The sequence below is a fragment of the Hordeum vulgare genome, chromosome 2H (assembly GCF_904849725.1).
Source record: "Hordeum vulgare subsp. vulgare chromosome 2H, MorexV3_pseudomolecules_assembly, whole genome shotgun sequence".
Taxonomy (NCBI): Eukaryota; Viridiplantae; Streptophyta; class Magnoliopsida; order Poales; family Poaceae; genus Hordeum; species Hordeum vulgare.
The window spans coordinates 307,382,294-307,394,130 of record NC_058519.1 but is presented as its reverse complement, the minus strand read 5'-3'; positions in this window follow the sequence as shown (position 1 = coordinate 307,394,130).

Below are 11,837 nucleotides of genomic sequence, written 5' to 3'. Positions count from 1 at the left end.
TATTGGCAACAAAAGAGCTTTCGGTAGCTTTTCCATTGGAGTCCTTTGCTCTCAAATTCTGCTCAACACTCAGATGGCCGATGATGTCCTCTACTGAGAACTCACGCCTTTGATGTCTCAGAGTAGTAGAAAAGTTCCTACAAGAATTAGGGAGCTTAGCAATTATACAGCCCATGACAAACTTGCCCCGCAAATTGCACTTAAGAACCTCAAGTTCTTAAGCTATGCATATTATCTCATGAGTCTGTTCCAATATAGAACGGTTGTCAACCATTTTGTAATCGTGTAACTGCTCCATAACATACATCTCACTCCCAGCATCAGTGACCCCGAATTTAGATTCGAGCGCCTCCCACAGCTCTTTGGCAACATGCATATGTAAATAGGCATCAACCAGCTTATCTCCGATCATGCTTATAACTGCTCCAAGGAATAGGACGGTGGCCTCCGCGAACATCTTCTGATGTTCAGTACAGATCGTTCCCGTGGGAGTGACACCGGCTACCCAGAACACGTTCATAGCCATGAGCCATAAGGCGGTTTTCGTTTGCCAACGCTTGAAATAAGTACCGGTAAACTTATCCGGTTTCAGTGCAGTAGCAAAACCATTAGTCAAAAAATTCCTACACAAATTATATTTTTGGATTGTTGAGTAAATAGGCAATGTTCCGAGTAGATTAATCCACGAGATAATAACTAGCATGGCATTGACTAGACTAATGACATACTAATCATGAACTAATGTAGCACATATTACGCATATAGTTGTTACATCTATGCATGCAAGTAGTACTGCAAGGATTGAAACAAACAGGAGTGGGATAAACAAGTTATACCCTCCAGTAGGCCAGTTGGCCGTAGCAGCACTGTTGGCGGCGGATGCAACCGTAGCAGCAACATCCTCTGCCCTCTTCTTCTCAGCTTCAAGGACGAGACGATCGGCCTCGGATGGTTTAGCCATGGCGATGACGAGGACAACGTGGACGTAGACGAAGCAGAGGATGGAGGCGAGCAGTTGCGTGATCGCTCCCCAAAAACCTAATCGCCCCTCTCCCGTACAAGAACCGGAGAGGCGGGGTTTCAGAGGCCTCCTCTCTGTTCCTGACCGGCAAAAATAAGCGCGTAGGTATGAGCTCAGCTCGGCACATTCCTGCAACCCGCGGCGCGTCGTGACGAGGCTTGGCGAGGCGGGCGGCGGAGGAGGAGTGCGCGAGGGCTTCTTCTCTTCCCACTCTTCGATAGCATGTAGAAGAGAGACCCTTATAAAGGGGGTCCAACTTCTTCTCCACTAGCGGGGTGGGACTAAACTTCCCACCACCACCTACATGGGCCCTTAGAGATTTATGAAATTCTCTTATGGGCCTAAGGCCCACTACTATTTCAACAAGAACAACCCTTGTTCTTGACATGAGGAGTTTATGATTGAGGGCAGATTTACTTTCCTTTTTTCTGATGTTTTTCTGCATGCTTATATAGGAGTGTCATATATGGATTTGGGGTAGAAAAATCCCAATGAATCTAATGGTGTTGTTGGTTTCTGATGTTGAGCATTTCTATAAAAATACCCTTGTGGTGAGGTGGCAATATTTTATCGATCCAGGGTTGATTTCCGTGCTTGTTTGGAGCAGTGCATACATGCATCATATTGTCTGTTGCATCATTCGTTGCTGGTGTTTATTAGTTGTTTATTTCTTTTGGGTAGTTATCGGGGCCGGAAACGAGTTCGAAGAGTCCAGTGAGTTCGTGCAGGAAGATCAGGATCAATTCCACTCTGAAGAAATCACAGGCAAGATGATCGTGACCTTGACACCGTTTCTAGCTTTATTTTGCTTAGTGTTACGTTTCCTTCGTTACATCTCCTCTGCCTACCACATGATATATAGGCCATCAAACATTGCCATGAAACCTCAAACACCTCCCCTCCTAGCAAATATTGTTTGGCTAGGTTAGGCTTGCTCAATCACTAATTGTTAGCGTTGCTAGTTGCAGGTGCCAGCTGGTCCATGTGAAAACATGGGCATTTGATATCATCATGTTTAAATTGCCATTTAATTAATGCACCTATATACTTGGTAAATAACAGAAGGCCTAGCCTTTTGTCGGGTGATTTGTTCCATTGTTGCCACCTTAGTTTCGGCTACCGATGTTTTATTCCATAACTAAGCGCCCCTAACACGTCTGGGGTTGTTATGGGGACCCCCTTGATAAATCGTTTTAGATTAAAGATTTTCCAGCCAGGCCCAACTCTGGTGTTTAATTTTCTAATAACCTAATAAAATGCCTAGGGAATAGCTACCCCAAGGAAGTAATCAACAACCCGAACCAATGCTCCTCATGAGTGTTGGTCCAACCTGAGCGATGTACGGCGCCCCCTGGTCACCCAGGGTTTAGCCAACCCGACGTCTAGCTCATCTGGTCGTGCCCTGAGAACGAGATACGCGGCTCCTATCGGGACTGTCGGCATGCCTGTAACGCCCAAGATGCGATCCTATCCTCAATTTGGCATGAGGGCCTTGTTAGGGATAGAAGCGCATCTCGTCGTTTCGCAAGAATGGATATCGTTACAAGTACATGTACTGAAAAGAAGAGATATATAGAATTGGCTTACACTCGCCACAAGCTACATCAGAGTCACATCAGTACAATACATAATCATCATGAAAAAGAGCAGGGTCCAACTATGGACGAAAACAAAGGAGAAAAGAAGAACGACGTCTATCCTTGCTATCCTAGGCTGCCGGCCTGGAACCCATCCTAGATCGAAGAAGAAGAAGAAGAAGAAGAAGAAGAAGAAGCAACTCCAAATGAACAATCAACGCGCTCGCGTCAAGTAACCTTTACTTGTACCTGCAACTGGTGTTGTAGTAATCTATGAGCCACAGGGGACACAGCAATCTCATTTCCAAAGGTATCAAGACTAGCAAAGCTTAATAGGTGAGGTATGGTTAAGTGGTGAGGCTGCAGCAAGCGACTAAGCATAATACGAGGTGGCTAACTTACAAGTACCAGAATAAAGAGGGGGTGATCTACGCATAACGGACGTGAACTACTGACGATCAAATGAATGATCCTCAACACCTACTTACGTCAGACATAACCCCACCGTGTCCTCGATCGGAGAAGGAACTCACGAAAGAGATAGTCACGGTTACCCACTCAGTTGGCATATTTTAATTAAGTTAACTTCAAGTTGTCTAGAACCAGTGTTAAACAAAGTTTCCACGTTGCCACATAACCGCGGGCACGGCTTTCCGAACAGATTTAACCCTGCAGGGGTGCTCCAACTAGTCCATCACAAATTACCACAAGCCGCATAGAAATCCTCGATCACGAAGCTCGCAATCTCGTCGGACTCCTTAGTGGAAAACCTCAACTCTGAGATTACCCAAAGCATCACCGGAATCCCGATGCACAAGATATCTCGTCAAAGGTAAAACTAATCCAGCAAGGCCGCCCGATGTGTCGATGATCCCGATAGGAGCCGTGTATCTCGTTCTCGGGACACGACGGATGAGCTAGACGTCGGGATCGCTAAACCCTAGGTGACCAGGGGGCGCCGGACATCGCTCAGGTGGGACCAACACTCATGAGGAGCACTTTTGCCCCGGGGTTGATTAAATTACTCCGTGATACGTCTCCAACGTATCTATAATTTTTGATGGTTTCATGCTATTATCTTGTCAAACTTTGGATGTTTTGCATGCCTTTTATATATTTTTTGGGACTAACTTATTAACTCAGTGCCAAGTGCCAGTTCCTGTTTTTTCCATGTTTTTGACCCCTTTCAGAGGAGATTTTGAAACGGAGTCCAAACGGAAGAAAATCCCCGATTTTGTTTTCCCCGTAGCGGAAGAAGATCAGGAGCTTGAGAGCCAAGGCAGGGGAGCCCCAGGTGCCCCACAAGCCCTCACCCCGCGGCCAGGGGGGAGGCTGCCGCCCACGGGCTTGTGGGCCCCCTAGGCGCCCTCTGCCCTAGGGGTTGCGCCTATATATTCCCTAAAAATCCCCAAAAAAATCAGGAGATCATCGAAGGTACTTTTCCGCCACCGCAAGCTTCTGTCTCCGCAAGATCCCATTTGGGGAACGTTCTGGTGCCCTGCCGGAGGGGGGATTCGGATACGGAGGGCTTCTTCATCAATACCATGACCTCTCCGATGATGCGTGAGTAGTATCTAGATGGCTTCTTCTCTCTCTTGGACCTTCAATACAAAGTTCTCCATGATCTTCATGGAGATCTATCCGATGTAATCTTCTTTTGCGGTGTGTTTGTCGAGATCCGATGAATTGTGGATTTATGATCAGATTATCTATGAATCTTATTTGAGTTTCTTCTAATCTCTCTTATGCATGATTTCATATCCTTGTAATTCTCTTCGAGTTGTGGGTTTTGTTTGGCCAACTAGATCTATGATTCTTGCAATGGGAGAAGTGCTTGGTTTTGGGTTCATACCGTGCGGTGACCTCACCCAATAACATAAGGGGTAGCGAGGCACGCATCGTGTTGTTGCCATCAAGGGTAAAAAGATGGGGTTTTCATCATTGGTTTGAGATTATCCCTCTACATCATGTCATCTTGCTTAAGGCGTTACTCTGTTCGTCATGAACTCAATACACTAGATGCATGCTGGATAGCGGTCGATGTGTGGAGTAATAGTAGTAGATGCAGAAAGTATCGGTCTACTTGTCTCGGACGTGATGCCTATATGTATGATCATTGCCTTAGATATCGTCATGACTTTGCGCGGTTCTATCAATTGCTCGACAGTAATTTGTTCACCCACCGTGATATTTGCTATTTTGAGAGAAGCCTCTAGTGAACACTATGGCCCCGGGGTCTACTCCACACCATATTTTCAGCCTTACACTTTTTACTTCGTTGCACTTTCCGCCTTCAGATCTCACTTTGCAAAAAATCTTGAAGGGATTGACAACCCCTTTGAAGCGTTGGGTGCAAGCTTGTTTGTGTTTGCGCAGGTACTCTGGACTTGACGAGACCCTCCTTCTGGATCGATACCTTGGTTCTCAAACCGAGGGAAATACCTACTGCTCCTGTGCTGCATCACCCTTTTCTCTTCAAGGGAAAAACTAATGCAAGCCCAGTCTCCGTCAACGTGTCAATTTCTGGCGCTGTTGTTTGAGAAGTAGCACTCCGCGGGTGTCGGCGGGTCCCTATGCATTATTATTAGGTTATTAGGAAAATGTAGTACCAAACTTGGGCCTTGCCAGACCAGCTTTAATCTAAGACGAATTATCAAGGGGGTCCCCATAACAACCCCGATCGTGTTAGGAGCGCTTAATTATGGACCATAACACCGGTAGCCGAAACTAAGGGGGTAAGGTGGAACAAAACACCAGGCTAGAAAGGTCGAGCCTTCCACCTTTTACCAGTATATAGGTGCATTAAATTAACTAGCATTTAATATGATGATATAAGAACCCATGTTATCACATGGAAGCAAATGCACCTGCAACTAGCAACACTAACACATGGTTAAGCAAGTAGTAACATAGCGAATCAGTGGTTTGCTAGGTTGTGAACATGTTGAAGGTTTTCATGGCATTGTTGAGAGGCTGATATTTAACATGTGGTAGGCAGCGCGACATAATGATAGAAACGGTAAAAACTAGCATGGCAATGATAGTAATGGTATCTGGGGAAATGGTCATCTTGCCTGAGATCCCGTTGAGAAGAAGAACGACTCCGTGAAGCAGACGAACCGACGTAGTCGAACGGTCTTCGTTTTCCGACACGCTTGCGGAACTCTATCGAGACGAAGGAAACCGGAAACAAGAATCAACATGCGATATACACCACCGATGCTCAACACAAATGTTGCATGAGCGGCGAACCTAAATGCAAGACATAACATGACAATTCACACAATCAAACACTACACATTAAGTGAAGTTCAATATGCAACGAGTTGCATATTGACGAAACTCCACATACGAATTATTTAGTTATATCCCGATTAGGTACAGGACAATATTAAATGTTATTAAACGTGGCAAGAGGTGAAGCGCAATTAATCTACCTATCTAGGCATTTTAAATGAGGTCGGAAATAACATATAGCATCTCCGAGACGACCTCACATGTTAATTTACAATTCTGTCCAGATCTAAACTAACATGTTTTAAAGTTTGTTAAACAGCAAAACAAATAGGTTCACGTGATTCTACACGTCGTTACAAGCAATTTACACATAGAGAACATCTCCAACGGAGCTACGGTTCAAAAGATACGAACACCGCAAGATATGATGGCATGAATGCAATATGTGTGCAACGACAGTCACAGGCATCTCAAAACACACAACCAACAAGATAATATGAAACTACATGAGATTCTAAGCAAGTTTCATATAGGACATGATCCAAACGGAGCAACGGTTCAACAACTACGAGCTAAACAAGAAATCACTACAATCTGCCAAAATCAGCCACATAGCATTTTCTACACCCCACAACTATGAGCTACACAAATCCAATATGCTCAACCAAGGCATGAGACGATAGAGGGCAAGATGCACTACAACATACAACTAATAACACCTAGCATGGAAGCATGGATCACTAGGAAAAGAAGTCACAAAATGGCTTCTCACACACAGTTTCAGACTTAGTGAAAATAAAAGTTTATGAAACTGCAGTTTTCGATCTGAAGGTATATTGACAGCAGCAAAATCATAAGCTACAGGACTCCAAATGTCATGAAAATTGATAGCATGCTAGAGAATCCTAAAGTCTACAACTATCTCCATTACACCAACCTCAAAAGAGCTACAGATCACCAGATAAACTCATGACAAGACAGCAACAAAATATAACAGATCTTAGACTTAGAAATATTTCAGCATCTCCAAATCAACACTATTTTCTAGCAACTTGAGAGCAAGCAAACCACACCTAAACATAGATTTTTATTGCAACCAAAAATACCAGGGGCTAGACTAAACATCCAAGAGCAACTCTCTAGTTGACAACTCCTTCATATCACGCACGGATTAAATCCCACGAAATAAACAAAAGGGCAACATGGCAAAATATCACGTGCACTAACTTGCTCAAAAGCTAAAACTAAATGCACAGTTAAATCCTATGGATTTTTCTACCCTGAAAACATATATAACATGAGGGGTTGCAACACAAGAATATCGCCACACGTATATGCGAGATAATATCCTAAACACGGTATAACAAACTAGTTACGGAATCCTACATGCAAAAATACCAATGACTACTCTAAAATACATGGAAAAAGAGTTCCTAAAACATGAGCATTTTATCTACGGAGTTGGGGCAATCCGGACACGCATGCAAAATAGTTACGGACAATTCCTATTGGGACAGCATGCAAAACTAGGCATTCGACACGTCAAACTAGTTCCAACAAGCATGCAAGTTGCAAAGTCATAATCTACGTGAAATTCTACACGAGATACATGTACAACTCACTCCGATCCGACATACGGATTAAAAACTATGGACGTTTGAAATATAGCCTATTCTTCAAAAAAGAATTAAATCACAGGAATTATAAAAACCTACGCGGGCCGAATCCTGTGGGCGCAATTTAGCTAAGATGTGCCTAGGCAAAAAAAATAGAGGGCCGGGGTTGGCTCACCTTGGGCCGGCCTGGGGGGAGGAGGCCGAGGCCTGGTGGAGAGGGAGCTGGGCCGAGGCAGTTGGAGAAGGAGGCGGCCCACGTGGGAGGCCGCCCCACGTGGCACGAGGGCGCTGCTCGGTCCGCTGGCGAGGCTAGGCCTGGAGGCGCCTGGTACTGGGCCGCTGGAGGCGGTGCGATAGGCCGAGGAGCGATAGGCAGCGCGCTCATCGTGCTCCTCCAGCACGAGGAGGGAGCCGGCGGCGGCCAGATGGGGCGACAGGGCCGAGAGCTCCGGCGAGGGAGGCCGGAATCCGACGGTGCGAGGCGGATCCGATGCCCGGGGACTCATTCCTGCCGTCAATGGCTCGAGGCGGTGCCCGGACGAGGAGATCGGCCGACGTCCTGGAACATGCGGGGAGAGAGAGCGGGAGCTGAGACACGGGGAGCAGAAGAGGAAGGGAGTAAGAGGAGGTCGGCCTGGGCAGCTCCGGCCGGCGTGGGGTCGGCCAGGTGGTCGCGGGCGGCGGCAGCTCGCTGGAGGCGCTGGTCCGGCGATGGGAGGCAGCCGGCGTGCGGCACCAGTGGCGCGGGAGCACGGGCAGCGGGCGCTCGGGAGCTGCGGGAGGAGGCCGAAGAGGTGGCGGCGCGATGGGCTTGGCCGGGCCCGTTCTGGGCTTGGCCGGGCCCGATCTGGGCCTGGCGGGCCCGCAGGAGGAGGGGAGGAGAGAGACTGGAGGTGGCGGCTGCTGGGGGTAGGTGGGGCGCGGATCCCGAGGCGGCTAGGGTTTGCCTAAAATGGCACGGAGGGCATCTATTTATAGGAAGGGCTAGGTTAGAGGGTTTCTTGGGGGTTCGACCCTCCGATCGCGATCGAACGGTCCGATCGGAGAGGCGGGTTAGGGTTTGTTGTGTAGAGTAGGCTAGCCGGAGAAGAGAGGGAGAACGGGCACCCGACAACTATTTTAAAACACCGAAAAAACGTCCGACGATAGACCGAATATGGTGTCGCTACGGTCGACCGTTCGGGTACCAGACGGACTCCGATTGCGACGAAGTTTGATAAGCGGTCTGCCTATAATATATTAAGGCCGCACGCCATGTTCCAACCCAATCGGAGAAAGTTTTACACACACTTTTAAAAACAGGGTTTTGACGATGTCGCGGGCGCGTGCGAGTGTGGTTGGGCTCAGAACGGTCAACGATGAAAACGGAGAGAACCGGCAACTAATAACGGATGCAAGTTTTGCAAACTGGCGGCAACGGGATGTCGATGCAATGCGGATGATGCGCATGATGCGATGATGATGCGACAAATAAAATAAACAAACGATGAAAACGGAATAGAAGGGGAATCTTGTGGAACGTTCGTCTCGGGCTGTCACAACTCTCCTACACTACAAGAGGATCTCGACCCGAGATCCAAGAATGAAACGGGAAGAGGAAGAGTAAGCGCACGAGGTAAAACTTAGTTGCTTCTCTGGCAAAAGAGTGAGACCAACGATCCTTGAAGGTTGCAATGAGATGAAGAATGATAAGAGAAACAAGCAAGAATTCACGAAAAATTTCGGCAGCACTTCGGTAGGAAAAGGGGACAAAAAATTCGATAAGGTAGGAGAATTAGGTAAGATACACAACAAACAACTAAATAGAACAAGGGAACACCAAGATCTTGATAGAACAACATGATTGACCCAATGAGCAACATCACAATGCCTCCGGAACAAAAGAATAGGAACTAGCTCATACGAAAGAAGAGAATGAAGAAAAGAATGACAACTATTATCGCAAATGAACTTGCCAAGCATCCTTGCAAGAAGAATTGAATGGAGTTGTTGGAAAAAAACAACGAAAAGAACAAGATAGTAGTGGGCTTATGGAAACCTTTTCAAACTAATGAAGTGACAACCAGCCACTAACAGAAATAAGGATTGTTTTGGGAAACAAGATAAGCAAAACTTCGTACACCAAGTGGATACATTGAAAACTAGGATTAATGGCAACACCATAATAGCGACAATCCTTAGATAAAGCTTTAGGTGAAGTCTCAACCAAGATAGGTCAATGAAGAAACCATGGGTTTGAAAAAAAATCTCATGGTCATAGAATCGGTGGTTTTACATATTTACTTCTTGAAACAACTTCTCTTCGAGACTCATACACTAACAGAACGCTATAATACCACCTCAAAGGATAAAGGAGGAAGAATTGCACTTTGAAATGCAAGAGAAAGGATACTTGAGGTTCTCCAACAACAATCTTGAAGAACACTTTGAGAATGAATTGATATCATGAGCCGCTCCGGAAGAAGAATTCAGATTACTATGAACAAGAATAAGAATTATGTTATGCTTATCCTTCGTCAAGTTTAATTGATGACAAGCAACGGATTAACATACCACTTATTCTTCTTGAAAAGGTTGAAGAGATAAAGATAGAGCACAGACTGAAGAAATCTTCAACGAAGCACCGGTAAGAATGCCAGCGAAATGGATACTAAGAATGCATGGAGACACATGAGAATGAAAAGATCATGATCCACCTGAGAGAAAACTAGAACAAGGCACCGAAATAATTGAGAGACGAACGAAGAGACAACAATTGAGAAGAATTGAGGATGAAAGCTGAAAGGTGAGAACGAAGAATCTTCTAAAATGATGGCCTTCGGAGGGTCGAGAATGAAAACAATTCAAAATTGCACGGATAGCAAGAAATGAATCACTCATGATTGGGAACAATTCAAGATGATGCCACAACGCTGAAAGCTGAATCTCCAAGAGAATGGACCAAAATTCGAGAGAAACACCCGTTCGGTCTTCCAAGCTGAAAATGATGAGGAGAACACCACCAAGAATTATTGAGACACTCCGGAATAACGAAGAAAGAAAGGTTGAGCCAAATATGAGAATTAAATCTAATAGGTCTTGGAGAAGGGATATGACTGATGAAATTCATACTTACGTCATAGTTGAAATAATTAGAGATCTCCGGGAAAAGATTAAAAGAGCCAGGAAAGATCTTGGGAAAGAACCTGTGGGTTATGGGCCCACTCAAAAGAAACCACCGTTGAAAATATTGCTCAGAGGGAGAGATATTGCACAGGTATGAAGAGAACTAGATGAGGTTAGCACCTCGAAGTAATTGAAAGAATTGAAAGGAAGAAACTACTAGGATATCTTCAACACTCCGGATAGAAAAGAGAGGAATGAATAAACAACATAGGCTGATAAGAATTTCCAACATAGGAAAGAATTTAAGGATGAAAAGGATAAGATGAACACGGATAACTGAATTGAATTCACCGGAAAAGATAACAAGATAGAAAACAGATGAACACGAAGCTCGTGAGAATCATCACAATGAACCACCAGATAGGACATGGAAGAAAAGATAGCGGACACAACAACAAAATGAAATGCACCAGGATGATCACCTAATCACTGAAAAAGGGTGGGAGGACAGGGAAAAACAAAGACAACTTGGGATAGATGAGACAAACTCCAGTAAGAATTGAGAGATTGAACTTGCAAAATTGGAGAGGATTGAATTCACTTGAAGAGAAGCACACCGGTTGAAAAGAATTGACAAGACGGCTCTGGTTGAAAAGGAATTGATATGACAATTGACAGAGCAAAAGAATTAGCGCTCACATAAAAATATGAGAACACCTTTTGGAAAAGATATGAATTCACCACTTGACGTCGAAGCAACTTGAATTACCATATAGCAACAAAACAAAGGGTGAGGCTTACGAAACAAGCCAGAACAAATTCATGAGAGAGATTTCGTCCGATATTTTCGTGGACAGGATCGCACGGGCTCGATCTTTACAGTAGTCGTCCTGTGCAAGGCAGTGCACACAACATACGAAGCGTCCCCGAGTCGTAGCAAGCTACAAGGACTCTTTAAGACACAACGAGAACCATTGTAAGACGACCGTGAACAAACGAATCCACTAGATGTCGAACCCCAAACTAACATCATGAATTTGTTGGAAGATTGTCCTATAAGTAACTACTTGAATTCCCACCTAAGAATTCCCAAAATTTCTGGTCATGCAATCTCGTCCACGGATACAAAGGAGTAATATATCACTCAACTCCTATACTAACTCGTCTAGTGTATCACATCCGTCAACACATAACCAGAATCTCGAACCTTCATCTACTACAGACCCTCATGATCACAACGATACAAAGTATGGCAGTACTCCCGAACAATCTAGACCAGTA